General features: G+C 37.9%; 1 long non-coding RNA gene and 3 pseudogenes across 1 annotated transcript; 2 read left to right on the top strand and 2 right to left on the bottom strand.

Moving 5' to 3' along the window:
- Positions 1-6337: 6337 nt before the first annotated feature.
- LOC103955313 lies at positions 6338-10447 on the top strand (annotated as a pseudogene).
- A 126-nt stretch (positions 10448-10573) lies between these two features.
- On the bottom strand, positions 10574-11962 carry LOC103955321 (annotated as a pseudogene).
- A 989-nt stretch (positions 11963-12951) lies between these two features.
- LOC125478792 lies at positions 12952-14904 on the bottom strand. Its single transcript, XR_007259598.1, has 3 exons — positions 14678-14904; positions 14051-14089; positions 12952-13581 (listed from the first exon to the last, which is right to left on the bottom strand). It is a non-coding gene; the product is annotated as an uncharacterized LOC125478792 (long non-coding RNA).
- Positions 14905-16778: 1874 nt separating this feature from the next.
- Positions 16779-21541, top strand: LOC103955331 (annotated as a pseudogene).
- Positions 21542-21817: the final 276 nt, after the last annotated feature.

Below are 21817 nucleotides of genomic sequence, written 5' to 3'. Positions count from 1 at the left end.
ATTTAAGTAATTATAACACATTTCTTTTTTTTTTTTTAACTTACCATTCGAAACTCTTTACCCATCCATAATTAATGTTTTGTTTGGTGCTCCAATCATATTAATATATACAAATTTATTCAAAATTCAAATTCTTATTATTAAAAAAATTCAACAACAAAACAAAAACAATTTATACATAACTTTCGGTACCTTATTTTATTCATAGGTACGGAAGTATCTGTATGAAGATATCGGTACAGTACTATTAACTTTAGGTACCTTATTTTACTCATAGGTACAGAAGTATCGGTTCGTAAGTTTCGATACGAATGTATCGGTACATCATTTTCGGTACGAATGTATCGGTACTTAATTATTGTATCTAAACATGTGTATGTACATACATATATGCATATACATATATAAGGACAAAATCACGCACACTAAAAAATATATGATTTTTCTTATTACGGGAACTTAGTAATAACTATTAATGATAAATAACATTTTTATTATTTATGGGAATGAATATATAACCTACAAACAAAAAACTCAATAATTATTCCAACCTATTCAATATTAAATTACAATTAAATGCCAAGAATTAGAATTAGTTTTTAATTTTAAACATAGTTTTATTCGAAAAGTAATCTTAGATAATGATTAGAATAGATTTTTTTTCATTTTTTAATAACAAAGAGGAAAAATCTGAAACCGTAATGTCAATGACAAAATTTATTAAACTTTAGAATACCTCGCCATTTCGAAATGGAGCCCACATGTCATAGACTTTTACTAATAATTTAGATGCCACTTCGGCGAATCGGGTTGTATACATAAGTCACACACTGATATCATGTATTGTTTATATAAGATTGACTTTACATGCTACCACAGTAACGTTCTGAAAGTTTTTGTTCCTACCTACCGACCTTCTTTTGTTCACGTTACCACCACTTCTACAAAGTATTGATGACATAATCATGATCGCATGCGCGACTTCCTCATTCGGTGTGGGGATAATCTTGAGATGGACAACTACAAGGTGGGCTAAAAGCTGACGCAGGACTTTGGTACGTACGTGATGCCCCCATTATTTATTCTCTGATCTTCCTTTTTCGTGCTGTCCCATGCAGATGGAGTTTGAGATTGGTAATCTTCGTTGTCAGCAAATTTGAGGTTTGAAGATGTTGAAGATCGAAGCGACTGCAGGAGTTGTCAATCCCACGAATATAGATTCTCGGCTGAGGTCAAGACCACATCTGCATAGCTACTAGTACTGCAATTTACTCCGGTCCAAGAACAGTAGTCATACTTGCATTCCAAGTAATAAGCTTGGTGGAAGCAGAAGAATGAAGGTAAGGGTTTGCTTCAAGTGGAGCATGTTAACCTATGAACCACCAATTAGATTAAGCTACTAGAATCACAATTAGCAAAACTCAGAACCTTATTACATACAAGAATTTGTAATGTATTAACCTGAAGAAATTCCACTCGATGAAGCCATGTATGTTGCAAACCAAAACCTGTACGCTGTGAACCTTCTCCTCTCTGTCAGATTGCCTTTTGCTCAAACTAAGAATATGGCTGAGTTCCAAATAAGAACGTTAATATGTGAGAGCAGAAGCCAACCTAGACACACACATACACACAATCCTCTCATGACATAATAAGGACTTCCTATTAGAATCCAAATGAAAAACAACCTATGTTTTTCCATCACATATCAGTTTCAATCGAATCTTTTATAAACAAGAATTCAGCTTGCCAAGTCCAACAAGGCTTCCTTATACTTATTGGATTTCAACAGACAATACCGAAACATGAAAAACAACCTATGTTTTTCCATCACATATCAGTTTCAATCGAATCTTTTATAAACAAGAATTCAGCTTGCCAAGTCCAATAAGGCTTCCTTATACTTATTGGATTTCAACAGACAATACCAAAACATCCAATCTCATGTTCATGCTCTTACATTCTCCCATTTGAATATCAGATCAATTTCAGACATTGCCTTACCAATTTTAAGGAGTGATCGCATAACCTAATTAAAAACTCAATATCATGACTAATGTACCAGTGCATCTCAAAGAACAAAAACTAAGAATTATGAACTACAAACAAGAGGTAGTATTAATTCAGAGCTCAAATGTATCCACTCTGCAATTTATAACTCATGATTCAAACTTGATATGGCTAAGTAAATTAACAAACTTGCTCCCACTTGTCAAAACATTAATCACCAAAGAGAGCAACATATTCATCAAAAGAACAATTCATAACTAAAACTTTAAAATAGACAAATAGTTTTCCAAAGTATCAATTGAAACCAATTCACAATCTAATCTGTCTTCGAAAACCACAAAACCTCAAAAGATTGAAGTAATGAGCCTTGAGACATTTATTGAAACGAAATTAAACAAACGAGCCATAATTTAAAATAAATTAACCTTAGTTGCATTAAAATTGCACTTCTTGTTTCATAACTGCAATCCATGTTACTGAAATGCGAAGTATTACTCCCACTGATCTAACAATTCTAGCAATCCCATTTTTGCAACATGTCGTTTAAACTCTCCAATAGGTAATGCTTTAGTCAAAGGATCAACTAATATGATGCACTTCAATCACCCATTTCTTGACTTGCTTCTTGACTTTAAGAAACTTCACATCCATTAACCTAGAAGCTGAAGTTATTTTGTTGTTCTTGGCAAAAAAACATTGTTGAATTATTGTCACAATGCATTTTCGCAAGCCTTTGAATTGAACTAACAATTGTCAATTCTGATATGAAATTCTTCAACCAAGTTGATTGTTTCATGCCCTTAAAACATGCTACAAACTCAGCCTCCATAGTAGATGTAGCAATAACAGTTTGTTTTGCACTTTTCCATACTTGTTCTCAGAGATGTTGTTCACATTGATCCCTATGAATACTCTCGAACACAAAATTTAAGTGTTTGCACTAAGGAAAAGTAAAAAAACTTGTGAAAAAGATGCTAAAATGACTAAAATAGCCCTGAACACAACACATGACTTATATTAGATGAAAAACATAATGAAGTTAGGGTGATATGACAAATTAATGATTTCGGAAAGTTGATATGACAAATTGCTTAAAGTTTTAGTTTATATGACAAATTAAAAAATGTATAAAAGTTCATATAACAATTCAAAAAATTTCCTAGAATTCAAAATGGTGCTTAAATGGTTAGAAGAAGAGACAATAGAGAATTCCCTTCACTGCCCCAACATGAACAAATTAAAACCAAGTCATACTGGCTCATCTGTGCTGTCTTCCCTTTTTGAAACCCCAGCAACTTAAGTAACTCAGACGCCCCGGAACCCAACGGCTGGACAATTTTAGAGCAATTCCATCCCTACAAATTGCCCCACCTATTGGGTGAATAAACCCCCAATCCCTCCAAAATCTGCTCTAGCCCATGCCAATTGCCCCACCTATGGGGTGGGCCCATTTCCTAGGCGAGAATGGCATGAGGCCTTGCTTGAGGGTATATGACACTAGGATGACGTCAGCCATGTTATAAATTTTTTTTATTGCCAGAAGCGTGGGTGTGAGTCGTTTGATGAAATCCAGGCGGCAGGGCCGTGTAGCAGCAGTCTACAAATCTGGGCCGTTGGATTTCCCAAATCCGACGGTCCTTTATTGTCATCTAACGATCCATATGAACTGTGGCGTGACGGTGACATGATTGTAATTTCGGACAATAACACGTGGCGTGACAGGATTAAATAAAACTTCTATTCGAAATTAAACATAATATTAATTTTTTTAAATAATTTTTTAATACCAATTGCCTGGGCAATTTATTTAGATAATGGAGATGCACTCGGACAATTACTGTTCAATAAAGCAATGCAATACTTGCCAATTGCACAATAGCCCGAGCTATTATTTCCCCTAAGAGGTGGAGTTGCGCTTAACAAAACCATCAATTTCAAATACCCTGAAACGAAGATTCCAAGCTTGAATTGTTTGTAAATACAGCAGCTTTCATCAACAAGAAGACAACTTATTAACCAATTGACATTGGATTATCGAAGGTTAAACAATGCCAATCATAACTGACTAAGCAAGAACCGAAATTTGTATACATCTTTCGGATGTGGGAATCAAGGAATTCGTCCATCTTTCTTCTTCAGTGGTACCTGTACACTGAGAAACTAGGTACAAAAAAACTACTTAAGATCCCTGTTTGATAACCATTTCATAAACGGTTTAAAAATTACTGGTAGTAAATTTTTTTCACTGTTGGCAATTACAACTGTTTGAGCAATACCCGGAAGTTGCGTAATCGTAATTTTCTTCCTTGTTTCTTCTTCAGTGGTACCTCCACTCTCAGAAACATGTACAGAAAATACTACTTAGTATACCTAACTAAGTCTAGTCTCCTACTTTAGTTTAGAAAGGGTTTCATACAGTTGAATTCAAGTGCACTGATGTGAGACAGTATTGGATTTTAATTAGATGCCGAGGTGCTACTGATCTTGACACTTGTGGTCATGATTGAAGCAGCCGATGTAGCTATGGTGAAACTCTGTCATCGATTCACTGTTTCCACCATTACTTCTCGTTTGAGTTAATATCATGACTATAATAACCATACAACCTTGTTTCTTACGAATGAGGAAGAAACTTCGTCTAATTCTCTCCTGATCAGCAGTTAGTGACTCAGTTGTAAGTGGAAACTTCCTTCTGGTTTAATTAGTTATTTTCTTACTTTCAAGTTGGTTGTTGTTTCCTTGTTTTATTCCAATTCCTACCGTCTACATGAATTCCAGACTTTCCGGAGAGTATTCGTTTCGAACGTGACCTGGAATCCTATGGTCAAGTTCATCGACCCTGTTTTTATTAGGGACAGACAACTCACTAGAGTATTGCCCAAGAAAGCTATTGATTTAGACTATAAGTTAACAAACAAAACAATATAAGAATAAACTATCAAATTGTGCTATGCAATCATCAACCCCTTAAATAACAGAAAAACTTCTCACCTCACCAGCACATGCTCTATATATATAGAAATTTGAGGTGTGTGAATATAATCTCTCTATATTGTTATAAATGAAATTTTCAAACTTGATCGTAGCCCCTAAATTTGCCTAAATGTTGCTGATTTCAAAAATCCAAAGTCAAATTCTTAATTTGAAATGGTGTAAAAGTTCAGGGGCAAAACAGCAGTTCACCCTTGTTTTCATATTGAATCTGTATTAGTCAAGGCACGACAACCGTAAAGGATTGGCACCCACCTTTTGAAAAGTTTACGCACTTGGAAATTTTGGTAACTGAAATCCAAATTCACTTTTTGGTGTATATACCAAACAAGATTTTAGTTTTCAAAAAAGTAAAAATAAAATAGTTATTGAACGGCCTCTAAATTTTTACCTTTTTGATTTTTAATTTTCAATTTTTGTTTTGTTTTATTTATCAATCAGGCAAGATATTGATAAAAATGGAACCTTAACTTAGCACTAGAATTGGAGAAAAGTGTGAATTTTGAAAGTTCAGACCGTCCCAGAAATTACTATTCCAGGCCCCTGGAAGCTACGATCTCCATGGATCACGAAGAAGAAGCTTTTTTAGGTGGCATTGACCATTTGCCAATTACGCAATTACAAAACTCTTTGAGCAAAACCCAGAAGTTGCATTTACCTTGCTGATACTGTAATCAAGGTTTTTCTTCTTTCTTTCTTCCTCTCTGAGAAACAAGTACGAAAAAACTGCTGAGTATAAACTACAAAATTGATAAATTTAATTCAGAAGACCAAGTCTCCTGCTAATTGAATCAAAGGCATTGATGCATTACAGCATTGGATATTAAATTAGGATGCAGAGGTGCTACTGACTTTGACATTTTTCAGGTCAAGTGGCTCGCTGTATCCACCGTTACCTATTGTTCTTGTTTTTCTATCATGACTATAACAATCCAATTAGTCTGTGCTTATGTTGGTTTATTCAATTTTCTTGTTAGGAATGACGATGAAACTTCTTCGAATTCCATCCTCATCAGCGGTAAGGGGAAACTTCCTTATGATTTAATTAAAGGAAACCTAATGAAAAGGGCTTGAAAACTTTGAGTTTTAACAATAAAGACAAAATAAAGGTAAAGTGAATAGTACTAGGTTTGACTTTTTAGTGTAAAAATGTGGTTTTTCGTTAAAGTGAATAGTACCGTGGATTTTTCGTGAAAACTCCCTCTAATTAATTCTTTTCTTATATTGAAAATGATTGTTGTTATATTCAAAATTCTACCGTCCATCATCTTAGCAATAAGTTTCTTTGTCTCTCTCAACACCTCGAATTCCAAATATTCCAATAGAGTATTGAAAAATGACCAAGAATCCTATGATCAACCCTGTTTTTCTCCTCTTCTTCCTAACATTTAGAACGTCCTTGGCCATGGCACAAAACACAACAGTAATGCCATAAATGTGGGAGTAGTTCTTGACTTGGATACCTGGTTTGGGAAAATGGCGGTGAGCTGCATCAACATGTCGCTCTCCGACTTCTATGCCTCTCATCCTTACTACAATACTAGGCTGGTTCTAAACACAAGGGACTCTGCGGGGGATGTTGTTGTTGCAGCAACTGCAGGTTCTTTCTCTACCTCTTCTCTTTTTCATGTTTTCTTTTTGCTTCATTCAAACGTGTTTGGTCTCCTTTTACTATCTATTAGAATATTAATGGAGTTGACGCCCCTTATTGGTTCAAATGGTCGCACTCGGGGTCGTGGGGTCTTCCACGTTATTTGGTGTGGTTAAAGAAACTAATATACCAAATTTTTTTGCCAGAGATGAAAATTTTGTCACCTAATGAAGAGCATAAATATGATGTCGTTTGGTACTCTTACTTGGAGATGCTAACTGTCTCTGATCTGTCATGAACTTCTTGTAATATACTCAGCACGACCAAAGGATGACCGGTATGGCTCATTCAAGTGACCCCAGTCAGTTTGGCTTAGTTGGGTAGGACCAAGTTTGTTTGGATCTGTTTGGGTTGGATTTTGTGTGTGCTCAACCATTATAATTGTCTATAGGTGAGGGTGCGGGGATATTTTATTGAAGTGCAAGCCATCATAGGCCTAGAAATGCTTATAAAGAAAAGGTGTCATATCTTCTGGTGAACTAATCCTGACTTATCCTTATTTCTGGCTGAAGTTGCATCAGCGTTTAACTGATTTCCAATTTTCACCTTTGAAACAGCTCTAGACTTAATAAACAATGTTGAAGTGCAAGCCATCATAGGGTTAGAATCATCAATGCAAGCCAACTTTGTAATTGATCTTGGAGATAAAGCTCAGGTGCCCATAATCTCATTTTCTGCAACAAGCCCTTCCCTTCGGGGTTCATATTTCTTTCGAATTGCACAGAACGACTCATCTCAAGTAGACACCATCAGTACCATCATCCAAGCCTTTGGTTGGAGTGAAGCAGTCCCCATCAGCGTTGACAACGAGTTTGGGGAGGGAGTAATACCCTATCTGAGTACTGCTTTGCAAGCAGTTGGAGCTAATATGCCTTATTGGAGTGTCATTCCTGTGGTGGCCACTGATGAGGAAATTGTTGCAGAGCTTCGCAAGTTGATGTCAATGCGAAACAGGGTCTTCATAGTGCATATGCACTCTTCACTTGGCTCTCGGTTTTTCTCAAAAGCAAAAGACATTGGGATGATGGGTGAAGGCTATGTTTGGATAATGACAAATGGGATGACTAACGGTTTTAGTTCCTTAAATTCTTCTGTCAACATAGATAACGCTCAAGGGGTGTTGGGTTTAAAGACTTATGTTCCCAATACAAAAGAGCTGGAAAATTTTAAAGCTAGATGGCAAAGGAAATTCCAACAAAACAATCCAACAATCCTCGACGTTAAACTGGATGTTTTTGGACTCTGGGCCTATGATGCTGCTTGGGCTCTAGCCATGGCAGTTGAAAAGGTTGGGACTACAAATAACATTAGCGTCCAGAAGATGAAAAGTGGTCCTGAACTTGTCAGAGAACTATCTGATATAAGATTCAGAGGCCTTTCAGGAGATTTCAGCCTTATTAATAGGCAACTACAATCATCAACTTTTCAGATTGCCAATGTGAACGAAAATGGAGAAAGAGGAATTGGATATTGGACACCCCAAAATGGACTTGTAAGAAACATATATCCGGATAAAAGTACCAGCAGATACTCGACTTCTACTGCCAGTCTTGGACCTATAATATGGCCTGGAGACACCACCTCAGTTCCAAGGGGTTGGCAGATTAGTGCGAATGGGACCTTAAAAATTCTAGTCCCGGTGAAGCTAGTGTTTGATGCATTTGTAAATGTAACGTATGATTTTAGAACTGGCACAACTAATGTCACTGGATACTGCATAGATGTATTTAATGCTGTAATGGAAGCATTGCCTTACGATGTTCCTTACGAGTTTCATCCATTTGCAATGCCTAATGGTGAGAGGTCTGGCACTTACAAAGATTTGGTCAATCAAGTATTTCTCAAGGTAAAAGCTCTTTTTCCCCCCTATTTTTTAAAACTTATTCCTTGGAAATTGTCGATTTGTTGAAAGATTAACATTTTTACTTGACAGAAGTATGATGCTGCAGTCGGAGATATTACCATTAGAGCAGACAGATCCTTGTATGTTGACTTTACGTTGCCATTCACAGAATCCGGGGTATCAATGGTCGTGCCTATCAAAGGAAACAGTGGTGGTAAAAGCACCTGGGTGTTCTTGAAGCCTTGGACCGGAGACCTTTGGGTAACAAGCCTCTGTTTTTTCATGTTCACTGGTTTTGTAGTCTGGTTCCTAGAACACCGAATAAACCAAGACTTCCGTGGGCCTCGATGTCACCAAATTGGCACTAGCTTATGGTTTTCCTTCTCAACCATGGTTTTCGCACATCGTAAGTTCCCTTCATGTTTAATCACTCTTTAGTGGTAATTATTCCTTGTAGAAACAATTGATATACACTCTACGAACTAAGCAAATCGACAGCTCTTTCTGCTAATGAACTAAGCAATTTCCATACCTTCCATCATTTTTCTTTGTTTGTGAGAAATAAACATCAAATGGTGAAATGAGCTTTATTTACATATATGATGCTTCGCTGATGCCATTTCTGTTGAATTTTTGAAATAGGGGAGCAAGTAATGAGCAACTTGGCTCGGTTTGTAGTGATCATATGGTGCTTTGTTGTCCTCATACTGATTCAAAGTTACACTGCCAGTTTAACATCGATATTAACAATCCAACAGCTCCAACCAATCGTTACCGATGTAAACCTTCTCATGAAGAATGGGGACAATGTTGGCTGCCAAGCAGGTTCTTTTATTTATGGGATTTTGAGTCAGCTAGGATTTCAGGATGACAAACTAAGGGTCTATAAGTCTGTGGAAGAGTTGGATCAACTTCTTCGAATCGGGACTGAAAATGGAGGTATTTCTGCGGCTTTTGATGAAACCCCCTACATGAAACTTTTCCTTGCAACGTATTGCTCAGAATATACCCTTGTTGAACCAACATTCAAAGCTGATGGCTTTGCATTTGTAAGTTCAATTGTTTCTCTTTCTCTGTTTGTCTTCCTGGGTTTCTCTCCTTCAATCAGTACATGTTTTCTGATGTGGGATTTTTTTTCCCATTGGGTTACCTGCAGGTATTCCGGAAAGGTTCACTTCTCACTCGTGATGTTTCAACGGCAATCACTAAAGTGCATGAGGGACATCAGATGAAGGCCATCGAAGACAAGTGGTTCAAGAAGAAAGCAAGTTGTTCATCAAACCCCTACACTGCGGGATCTTCCAATACTCTTAGTCTCGATAGCTTTTGGGGCCTCTTCATCGTTGCTGGGGTTTCTTCGTCACTAGCTGTTTTCATATTTGTAGCTATGTTTCTCTATGAAAATAGCCAAATTTTGACACGCGTCGATTCAGAAGCCTCATTTTGGACAAGAATTCGTGAAATATTAAGAGTGTACGACCAGAAAGACTGCACTTACCATGCTTACAGTAATAGCCAGCTGCAAGATAATGTTTGTGGTATAGCTGTGGTTGAATCCTCACCAAACACCAGCTGTTCCCCAAGGCCGTCGTCAAGCTCTTCCGACTGCTCTGAACCACACATTGTTAATCAAGAGCCGGTGGGAATTCCTAATTCTACCGAGCAGGGTGGTGTTCTTAGTCCCAATGGTCAAGCAACTCAAGACGGTACACATGAATAATCATTACATTAGAGTATTGCCCAAGTAAGCTATTGATTTATAGTATGTGGTTTCACAAAATTTGTAGTATGCTCTGTTATTTATAGATCGGGTGTTTTAGTTGTTAGATTTTTGTGACTGAATTATTGACCAAGACAATTCCAATCTCAACTGCCCATATCCTTCCACATGGATGCCATCGGCATGAAAAAGTTTGAGAGGTTTAATCAACTTAATGGGATTAACTTTTATATTCAAGATACCATTTTTATTTTTATTATTTCGCTTTCTTTTTTGAGCGTTCATACCTTTAATAAAAAATATTACTAAGATCAGTTGCACATACACGTAGACATTCATTACTAAGATTAGCTCAGTATGCGCGATTAATTCATGACCTTTAAATTAGAGAGAGAACTTGCTCAAATCAATCCAAACAGTGAATGTGTCACCATAACCACAAAAAGGTTAATACCTTTCGGTTCATGTTTTGAGTCTTTGACCTCCAAGAAAACCTGCCATGAGTAGGCCAACCCGACCAAGATTAGTAGATAGTTTAACATGACACGTGGCAAAACGACAACGTGCCGTACACCACCATACTCGTCATCATCCCCGAACCCGTGAGAATGCCCGTGCCCGTGTCCGTGCGAATCGTGCCCGTGGCCCTGTTCGGGTTATCTCGTCACGTGCCCATCACATGCTACCTGCCCATGCGCGTGGCTGTGTCTATGGTGCGCCGCGTGCGCATGCATCCCCACAATGTGCATCCCACCGCCTTCCTCTTCCCCAAACACCTTCCCATTCCACTCCTTCGCCGGCTGCCCCGGACCCACACTCGCCACAATCTCCGGGTCATCCGACCCGACGCGCACCTGGTCCTCGGCGGGCCGTGCCTTCCTCCGTTTTCTCTCGTAATACTGGGTCCCAACAAAGTCAACGAGCAACGTGGCAAGCGAGGCCATCATGGCGAAAAAACCGGAGAAGGGAAACTTGGTCCAGGGGAATTCAGGTAGGCAGGGTTTGTTCAGGGCGTCTGACCCGCCCGAAAGCATGTGGACGAACCCGGTGGCAAGAAATACGCCGGCGGCGATGAAGAGGCTACCGTCGGTGCGAAGAAAGCTGCGGTTCCTACCGACGAGGGGAATTGCGACTCCGACGACTCCTGCGACGAGAATCAAGGCGACGGCGCTTAGCTTGAGGACGAGCGCCACCGACTCGTCGCGGCAGGCCTCGAGCTCCGCGCTCTCGCAGCTCGTGTTGGACATGGACTGCAAAAGGGACTCTGTTTTGAGCAACAGAATTGCAAAAACAAAACAGATTTTAGAAAATCGAGACTTGTTCTTGTTCTTTAATTTGTTAATTAGGGTTTAGTCTTAATTTAATTCAATTTCAGAAATACCAATTGGGATTTTCGGAGTGGGAAATGAAATTAATTAGTAATTACCTTTGAAAAGCCGAGACTTTTCCAGGGAACCTGGGGGGCAGAGCAAGGGCCAGAGATCCTACACAAAAACGCAGCGCTTGAATCAGAGAATTGCAGAGAAACGGGGAAATCGAGAGAGAGAGAGAGAGAGAGAGAGAGAGAGAACCTCAATGAACAACATGGGAATAGTAGTACGTGGGTTTTGTTTTCCTGGGTTCTATAAAAGATAGAATCTTGTGAAAACTGATGATCTGATTGCCCAACACGAATCCCGATATAGTTGATTTCTTTCGATCAGGCGGAGGAGACGAGTTCGGTCATGGCGTGTTGGGAACAGGGGTGACAAATACTCATTGGTTATTGATAACCGTGATTATCCGTCCATTTAAATTAAACGATTACGGTTATGGATAACCGTTTAGATAAATAAACGGTTATGAGTATTACCATTTATCCGTAAAATTTAAATGAGCAATTATGAGTATTAACCGCGGCTATAAACGGGTAACCATTTACCCATTTATTTTATATATGTAAAATTAACACAAACCATGTTCTCGATCCAATAATACTAAGCACCCAATAAATTAACAAGGAATTCAACGGTCCTTCTCTCAATAACACTGCTACAGGCATGATGATTCTCATCATCAAGGAGTTTTTGCATAACAAACTCTATGAGTGATTTATTCAACCAGCCTGAGTTTGTTTGACCATAATGAATGTCATCTTTGATTAATATCATCTGCAAGAAAACAACTTGCTTTCCACACATCAATAACCACTCATCTCTAGAGGCAGTATCTTTCTCCAGCTCAACGAAATCCATCCGAATCCATATGCCTTTTTTTGGATTAAACTTGGCTTGGATGAGAGGTTTTAGATCTCTTGAGATGAAGGTGGATTCTGCTACTGTTGTGACTCTTGTTACTTGAAGATGGACTGGAAACTCTCCTCCTCTGCTTCTTCAAAGCTCAAAACTTTCACACTAATTGGATCAAATAAGCCTTGTTTTTAATACCCTTTTGGAGTTTGTTCTTTAAGTCTGTTAAATTTTTTATTTATTTTTTTGTCTGATTTGAATATGTGGCTTTTGTCTCCCAATCTCAAAAGCATATAGTTTTATACATGTCAGTAATAATCCACAATATCTCAATTTTTTTCCAAGCAAAAATAAATATCTCAACAAGTCAGTGCTTCATTTGGTATTCTTCTTTCCAGTTCCATATGTTCTATAAATATCTCAAAATCTATTTACATCCCTTTGTTCTATAAAGAACAATTGATATGTAAAAATTATCTTATTTACATCTATGTAGTTATAATACGCATTAAAAATATATTGTTTTCTAGGTCCCAACTTTTCACATTGTTGTTCAGTACTTCACTCTTCTGTGCAGCAAAGAAATGTTTTTCTTGTACCATGCATAGGATTTTTAGAAATGGATCAAAACTAACATGTGATATAGAACTTCTGTGTTTCACCTACTTATTGATTGGGTTACAATCTCAGCACGAGAAACTCATTCCATGATCTGAAAAACATGGAAGAATTGTATAGCTAGAGTAGACAATCTAACCTTCAATTTTTGAAATACAAAATAGGATAAATTTGCTATATGGAGATCCCACAACAGAACCAACTTATAAATATTCTAAACTCTCATCCAAAATTCAAACTGTCTGCAATTCTATACAAAAATATAAACTTGTATGACAATTACTACAATTCGAAGTAAAATTTAACATATGCAATAGTCGAATTTAATAACTCAACAATATTAATATTCTCAACAGAGAGAAAAAAAAAAAAAAAAAGAGCACAAAAAACTGAAACCCAATATAAAAAAATTCAAGACTTTGTATAGAACATAGGCTTTACCTTTCTTCAAGAACTGCAATTGAAATTGTAGCAGTTGCATTTGTTGGGTGGTGGGAGTCATTTCGCCGTGCAAGAGTTGCTGAAAATTTACCAAAATCTTAGTAAGATAGAAAAACAAAAATAGTAATCACAAAACTCAAATTTAAAGCATAGTTTTGTAGCTCCTAAATTTTTTCTAAGGAATGCAAACACTCTTGCCTATCTCAGATGGCTATAACTCACGAATCCAAATCTCATTGAATCAAGCCTATTCTCTTAAACCAAACATGAAATTGTTTCATGATCTGCAACTAATATGATTTACAACTAAAAAATAAAAATAAAAATAAAAAATTAATCAACTCGAAATCAAATATAAATCCAATTCAATTTAAACCTACCAAGCATAACAGAACAAATCATAGATGAACAATCAATCAAACAGAACTGAATGAGACTTAGCTGCTTCAAAAATTTCACATTAAACCCAATTATAAAGCACAAAATCCTACCCAAAAATGAAAACAATGATAAAACAAAGCAAAAATCGAACAAAAGGGGATGGGTACCTCTGTTTTTGACTCAAGATCTCTGCGTGCTTTGAATTTCTGCATACAAAATATATTACTTCTGTAACACATGATAAAATTTGGAAGGTCTTTAATAGCTCTACTCTTCGTGTCAATTGATTTTTATGATAACATCCTGAGTTGGTATATAATAAGATTCATGTTTGCTTATGATTTTTTTTTTTTTTTTTTAATTCCCAAGCAAGAGGATTAGTAATGGTAAAGCTAAAGTTTGGGGATCCATGTGTGATTTGGCTTTTGATGTTCAAATGAAGGAGAATGCATTTGTCAATGTCAGTTGGTAAATATTTGATCGAGTAAGAACTATGTTTAGCCACAAAATACTATCATGAGTCAGATGGAAGCATTAAGGATTAATTTTCATTAATAGTATTCAATCTATTTGCAGACATTTTGTATGATAATCCTTTTTGAGTTGTTAGTCAGATCAATAGGGGATTAAATTTAACTAAAATGTTAACGCATTTTAACTAAAATGATAATACAATTCAATATCCTTCTCTTTGAATTGGACATTAAGTAGAAAATATTACCCACAAATCATCCAAATATTCATAATTATGCATGAAAAATAGAAATTCGAAAAATAAAAATTAAATCACTTACATGGCGGGTCTTCAGCAAGAATAGCATTGTTGCAACCAAAATTGATACCAATAAGCCGTACGAATCTTATTGATTATGAGTACCAATTTTCTGGATCGAGCACTGCGGGGTAAGATCTGCACTTGTGGGTAAAATCAAATTAGGTTGTATTTAATCATAGGTGCACCAGAAAATTATAAAACCCCAAGATGACCAAGAATTCTATGATCAACCCTGTTTTTCTTGTCTTCATCTTACTCTTCTTCTTTACCAAGTTTGGTCAAACCTTTCAAAAAATTTAACCATTTGCCAATTATAACTGTTTGAGCAAAACCCAAAAGTTGCATTAATTTACTTTGCGAAGAAATGTTCTACGTCGAAAGTTAAGCAAGCCCATGCACGGGAGTTTAAGGAGTTGGACTACTTCATATTGTCAATTGATTTTGTGGTGAAACCTCAACTTTGACTTTCCATCTAAAAAACAAGTACAAGAAAACTACTTAGTATAAAAAAAATCATTAGAGTACAGAGTATAAACCAAGTCTCCTGCTTCAGTTTAGAAGAAGGTTCATTGAATCAAATTCAAATGCGCTGATGAATGCCATTTCTTCAACACAATGGATCAATGTAGCTGTGGCAAAACTGTTTTGACTCACTGTATCCACCATTACTTATTTTTCTTCTGAGGTAAATACTGCTTTATTCAATTCTTTCTTGTATTCGAATTATGAAAAACCATACCAGCTTGTCACGAGAAACCATACACGCTTGTTTCTTAAGAATGAGGATGAAATTTCTTCGAATTCCCCCTTGATCAGCAGCTATCAAGGCAGCTAGTGACTCAGTGGTAAGGGGAAACTTCCTTATCATCAACACCATCAATTTATTCCAGCCCATTCAAAAGAGCATACAAACATGACCAAGAATTCTATGATCAACCCTGTCTTTCTTGTCTTCATCTTACTCTTCTTGTTTACCAAGTTTGGTCAAACCTTTCAAAAAATTTAACCATTTGCCAATTATAACTGTTCAAGCAAAACCCAAAAGTTGCATTAATTCATATTATCAATTGATTATGTGGTGGAACCTCAACCTTAACTTTCCATCTAAAATCCAAGTACATGAAAACTACTTGGTACAAAAAAAATCATTAGAGTATAGAGTACAAACCAAGTCTCCTGTTTTAGTTTAGAAGAAGGTTCATTGAATCAAATTCAAATGCGCTGATGGATGCCATTTCTTCAACACAATGGATCAATGTAGCTGCGGCAAAACTATCTTGACTCACGGTATCCACCATTACTTATTTTTCTTCTGAGGTAAATAGTGCCTTACTCAATTCTTTCTTGTATTCGAATTATGAAAAACCATACCAGCTTGTTTCTTAGGAATGAATAGGAATTTCTCTTCTTGTATACAAAACGAAAAACCATACCCGCTTGTTTCTTAGGAATGAGGATGAAATATCTTCGAATTCCCTCTTGATCAGCAGCTAGTGACTCAATGGTAAGAGGAAATTTCCTTATCATCAACACCATCAATTTATTCCAGCCCATTCAAAAGAGCATACGAACATGACCAAAAATTCTATGATCAACCCTGTTTTTCTTGTCTTCATCTTACTTTTCTTCTTTACCAAGTTTGGTCAAACCTTTCAAAAAATTTAACCATTTGCCAATTATAACTGTTTGAGCAAAACCCAGAAGTTGCATTAATTTACTTTGTGAAGAAATGTTCTACGTTGAAGGTTAAGCAAGCCCATTCACGAGTTTAAGGAGTTGGACTACTTCATATTGTCAATTAATTTCGTGGTGGAACCTCAACCTTGACATTCCATCTAAAAAACAAGTACAAGAAAACTACTTAATATAAAAGCATCATTAGAGTACAGAGTATAAACCAAATCTCCTGCTTTAGTTTACAAGAAGGTTCATTGAATCAAATTCAAATGCGCTGATGGATGCCATTTCTTCAACACGAATGGATCAATGTAGCTGTGGCAAAACTGTCATTGACTCACTGTATCCACCATTGCTTATTTTTCTTCTGAGGTAACTACTGCTTTACTCAATTCTTTCTTGTATCGAATTATGAAAAACCATACCAGCTTGTTTCTTAGGAATGAATTCTAAGGAATGATAGGAATTATGAAAAACCATACCAGCTTGTTTCTTAGGAATGAATAGGAATTATGAAAAACCATACCAGCTTGTTTCTTTGAAATTTCTTCTTCGTTTGAATTTTCAAATTGATTGTTGTTATATTCAAAATTCTACCGACTATCATCTTATAAATAAGTTTCTTAGCCTCCCTCACCCCCGGCCATGAATTCCAAACCATCCAAGAGAGAGTATTCAAACATGACAAAAAACGCTATGATCAAACCCGTCTTTCTTTTCTTCCTTTTCTTTAAAATTTTCTTCGTCGGGGCACAAAATACAACATTAATCCCAGTACATGTGGGAGTGGTTCTTGACTTGGACACCGGGTCTGGGAAAATGGGGATGAGCTGCATTGACATGGCCCTCGCCGACTTCTACGCCTCTCATGCAGGCTACAAAACCAGGCTGGTCCTACACAGAAGGGACTCTGCAGAAGATGTTGTTGTTGCAGCTACTGCAGGTTCTTTCTCTACCTCTTCTCTTTTTTGTGTGTTCTTTTTTCTTCTATTACATATGTTTCACTATCTATTAGAATATTAAAGGTGTTGATTCCCAATTGGTTCAAATGGTCGGGGTCTTCCACGTTATTTGGTGTGGTTCGGTACTTTCACTTGGAGATGCTAAATGTCTGTGATCTGTGACAGACCAGGAGTCGGGTCAACCCGGGTTGGGCTAGGGTTGGAACCGGGTTGGGCCTTAGGGTTAACTGGTTTTAGGGTTTTGGGTTTAGGATGAACGGGCCGAAGGCCCTGGGCTGCACAAATAAGGGCTTAGGCTTAAATGCCCGGCCCAGAGGCTTTTGGGTTTTTGAAAGAAAATAAATAATTAAAAATAAAAACTAAACGGGCTGGGTTTTGGGTCTAACAAGCCTAAGGCCCGAGTGCTAAACGACCCAAAGGGCCTGGGTTTGGTATCTTGCCGGGGAAGAAGGCGGAGCCTTCCGTGCTCCGGTCGACGGCCAAACTCCCCTATACTCTACGATCTAACTAGGAAATCGAAGGTAGAGACAAAAGGGAGAGATCATTACCTTTGGTTTGCCGTGAAAATGACGAAGATGGACGGAAATCTGGGTTCAAGGGTCACGGGTGCGCCGTGGGTTTTCCTGGGTTTATAGACTTCACCGAGCTCCACAGAGGTGAGGGAGAGTGAGAGAGAGTCCACGAAGCTGCTGGTGGTGCTGCGCTGTCGTCGTGGTGGCTCAGGTGTGTGTGGGTTCGATCGGGAAGGGGATTGAGAGGGAGAGGTTCAAGAGAGAGATAGAGGGTGAAAAAGTGAAAGACGGTGAGAGTTCCGAGAGAGCTTCGGGGGAAGGAGAGGAGAGCTCTGAGAGAGGTGTAAAGTGCACGGGAGAGGGAAGAAATAGAGGGAAAGGGAATTGAGCCCCAAGGGACAAAACTAAAACACGTGCGGGCACACAAATTAAGACCCCAAACAATTTTTAAAATTGGGGTTTCATAGTTATAATACTTCGTTTTTATATATATACTATCAAATTTCGAATTTTGTTAATTAATTCTTGTTCTTCTTCAATTCACATGTCTTTAATTTTATTTGTTTTCTGAAATTGCTCCAACGCGGCTCGTCCAATTGACCCTGGTCAGTTAGGCTTAGTTGGGTAGAACCAAGTGGTTGGGTTGGATTTGTATCGTGGTCAACCATTATAATTTTCTAGACATGCTTATTTCTAGCTGAAGTTACATCAGAGTTTAATTAATTTCCATTTTTAACCTTCGAAACAGCTCTAGACTTGATAAAAAATGAGAAAGTGCAAGCCATCATAGGGTTAGAATCATCAATGCAAGCCAGCTTTGTAATTGAGCTTGGAGATAAAGCTCAGGTGCCCATAATCTCATTTTCCGCAACAAGCCCTTCTCTTCAGGGTTCATACTTTTTCCGAATTGCGCAGAATGACTCATCTCAAGTTAAAGCCATTAGTAGTATCATCCAAGCCTTTGGTTGGACTGAAGCAGTGCCCATCAGCGTCGACAATGAGTTCGAAAGGGGAGTAATACGGTACCTGACTGCTGCTTTGCAAGCAGTTGGTGCTCATGTGCCCTACCGGAGTTTCATTCCTTCAATCGCCACGGATGAGGAACTTGTTGCAGAGCTTCGCAAGTTGAAGTCAATGCGAACCAGGGTCTTCATAGTGCATATGTCCCCTTATCTTGGCTCTCAGTTTTTCTCAAAAGCTAAAGACTTTGAAATGATGGATGAAGGCTATGTTTGGATAATGACGAATGGGATGACCAGCCGTTTTATTTCCTCGAGTTCTTCCGTCGACATAGATAACATGCAAGGGGTGTTGGGTTTAAAGACTTATGTTCCCATTACAAAAGAGCTTGAAAGTTTCAGAGCTAGATGGCAAACAAAATTTCGACAAGACAATCCAACTATCCCTAGTGTTAAATTGGATGTTTTTGGATTGTGGGCGTATGATGCTGCTTGGGCACTAGCCGTGGCAGTTGAGAAGGTTGGAACAGCAAACTTCCGCTTCCAGAAGATGAATGATTCTGGCAATTCCACTGGTTTGGAGAGATTAGAGGTCTCTCAAAGTGGTCCTGAACTTGTCCGAGAATTATCAGGTACAAGATTCAGAGGTCTTTCAGGAGATTTCAGCCTTATTAATAGGCAACTAAAATCATCAACTTTTCAGATTGTTAATGTGAACGACAATGGGGAAAGAGGGATTGGGTATTGGACACCCAAAAATGGACTTGTAAGAAACATTAAATCGAACAAACGTACAAGCAGACATTCTACTTCGAAAGCCAATCTTGGACCTATTATATGGCCTGGGGACAGCACCTCGGTTCCAAGGGGTTGGCAGATTAGTAAGAACCGGACCTTAAAAATTCTAGTCCCGGTGAAGATAGCGTATCATGAATTTGTAACTGTAAAACATGATTCTAGAACTGGCACAACTAGTTTCAGTGGATACTGCATAGATGTCTTTAACGCTTTGATAGAGGCATTGCCGTACCCAGTTCCTCATGAGTTTCTTCCCTTTGAGGAGCCTAATGGTGAAAGAGCTGGAAGTTACAATGATATGGTCTATCAAGTAGCTCTCCGGGTAAAACCTCTTATTCTACGAGTTCTTCTTTCTTTTTTCCCCTATTATTTTACAGTTTATTCCATCGACATTATGTAAACATTTCCACTTTTACTTGACAGAAGTATGATGCTGTGGTTGGAGATATTACCATTAGGGCAAATAGATCCTTGTATGTTGACTTTACATTGCCGTACACAGAAGCGGGGGTATCAATGGTTGTGCCTGCCAAAGGAAACACTGGTGCGAAAAACACCTGGGTGTTCTTGAAGCCTTTGACCTGGGACCTTTGGGTAACCAGCTGCTGCTTTTTTATTTTCATTGGTTTTGTGGTCTGGTTTCTTGAACACCCAAAAAACAAAGACTTTCAGGGGCCTCCACATCACCAAATTGGCACAAGCTTTTGGTTCTCCTTCTCAACCTTGTTTTTCGTACATCGTAAGTTCCCCTCATGTTAATCATTCTTTAGTGATCATTGATAGTGTAGAGACAATTGATATGCGCTCTATGAACTAAGCAAAGCAATTGTTTTTTCGACGACTCGTTAATGCCGTATCTGTTTTGAAAATTTGAAACAGGGGAGCTAGTGTTGAGCAACTTGGCTAGATGTGTAATGATCGTATGGTGCTTTGTTGTTCTCATACTAACGCAAAGTTATACTGCCAGTTTAACGTCAATATTAACAGTCCAGCAGCTCCAACCAACCGTCACTGATGTAAACACGCTCATTAAGAATGGGGACAAGGTTGGCTACCGACGAAATTCTTTTATTTATGGGATTCTGAAGCAGGTGGGATTTCAGGATGATAAACTTAGGGCCTATTATTCTAGAGAAGAATTGGATAAACTTCTTCAAGACGGGAGTGAAAACGGAGGTATCTCCGCTGCTTTTGATGAAACGCCCTACATGAAACTTTTTGTTTCAACTTATTGTTCAAAATATACCATCGTCGAGCAAACATTCAAAACTGATGGTTTTGCATTTGTAAGTCCACTTGTTCTCTTACTGGGCTTCTCTCCCTTAACTAGTACATGTTTTCTGATGTGTGATTTTTTTTTCCGCAGGTCCTTCAAAAAGGTTCGCCTCTCACGCGTGATTTTTCAACTGCAATCACTAAAGTGCACGAGGGAGATAAAATGAAGGCCATCGAAGATAAGTGGTTGAAGAAAAATGAAAGTTGTTCAAACTCCGACACCGTGGGAAGTTCCAACACTCTTAGTCTTGATAGCTTTTGGGGCCTCTTCATCGTTGCTGGTGTTGTTTCATCACTGGCAGTCCTCATATTTACAGCTATGTTCCTCTATGAGCATAGCCACATCTTGACACGCGCAGATACAGAAGCCTCATTTAGGACAAGAATTCAGGAAATATTAAGAGTATATTACGGAAAAGACCTGACTTCGGATATATCTAGGAAGAGCACGCTGCAAGATAGTGATCATGGTATAGCTGTGGCTGAATCTTCACCAAACAGCAGCCGTCCCCCAAGGTCATCATCAAGCTCTCCCGACCCCACTGGACCGCACATTGTTCATCAAGAGCTGGTGGGAACTCCTAATTCTTCCGTGCATGGTGGTGATCTGAGTCCCAATGGTCAAGCAACCCAAGACAGTAGTACTCATGAATATGGTATTGAGTTAACTTCCTCCCCAAGTGGTGAGTGACAGAACTAAACCCTAAATTAGAATGGACCATTGACCAAGAAAACTATTGATTATTGTGTCAATATATATTCTCCCTGTTGCAGTCCTATTGTATTAGAAATGTGATTGTGTAAATTCTAGTGTATATAGGAATATCTTTGTATATTCACTTTAGTAGTTACAGTCCTATTGTATTAGGAATGTGATTGTGTAAATTCTACTGTATATAGGAATATCTTTGTATATTCACTTTAGTAGTTAAATTTCTGTTAGAATTGTAATCATATTAGAATAATGATTTAACCT

Source organism: the organism of the source record quoted next, unplaced genomic scaffold (genome assembly GCF_019419815.1).
Source record: "Pyrus x bretschneideri cultivar Hongxiangsu unplaced genomic scaffold, Pyrus_bretschneideri_v1 Contig1, whole genome shotgun sequence".
Taxonomy (NCBI): Eukaryota; Viridiplantae; Streptophyta; class Magnoliopsida; order Rosales; family Rosaceae; genus Pyrus; species Pyrus x bretschneideri.
This window is presented reverse-complemented; position numbering and strand designations above follow the sequence as displayed.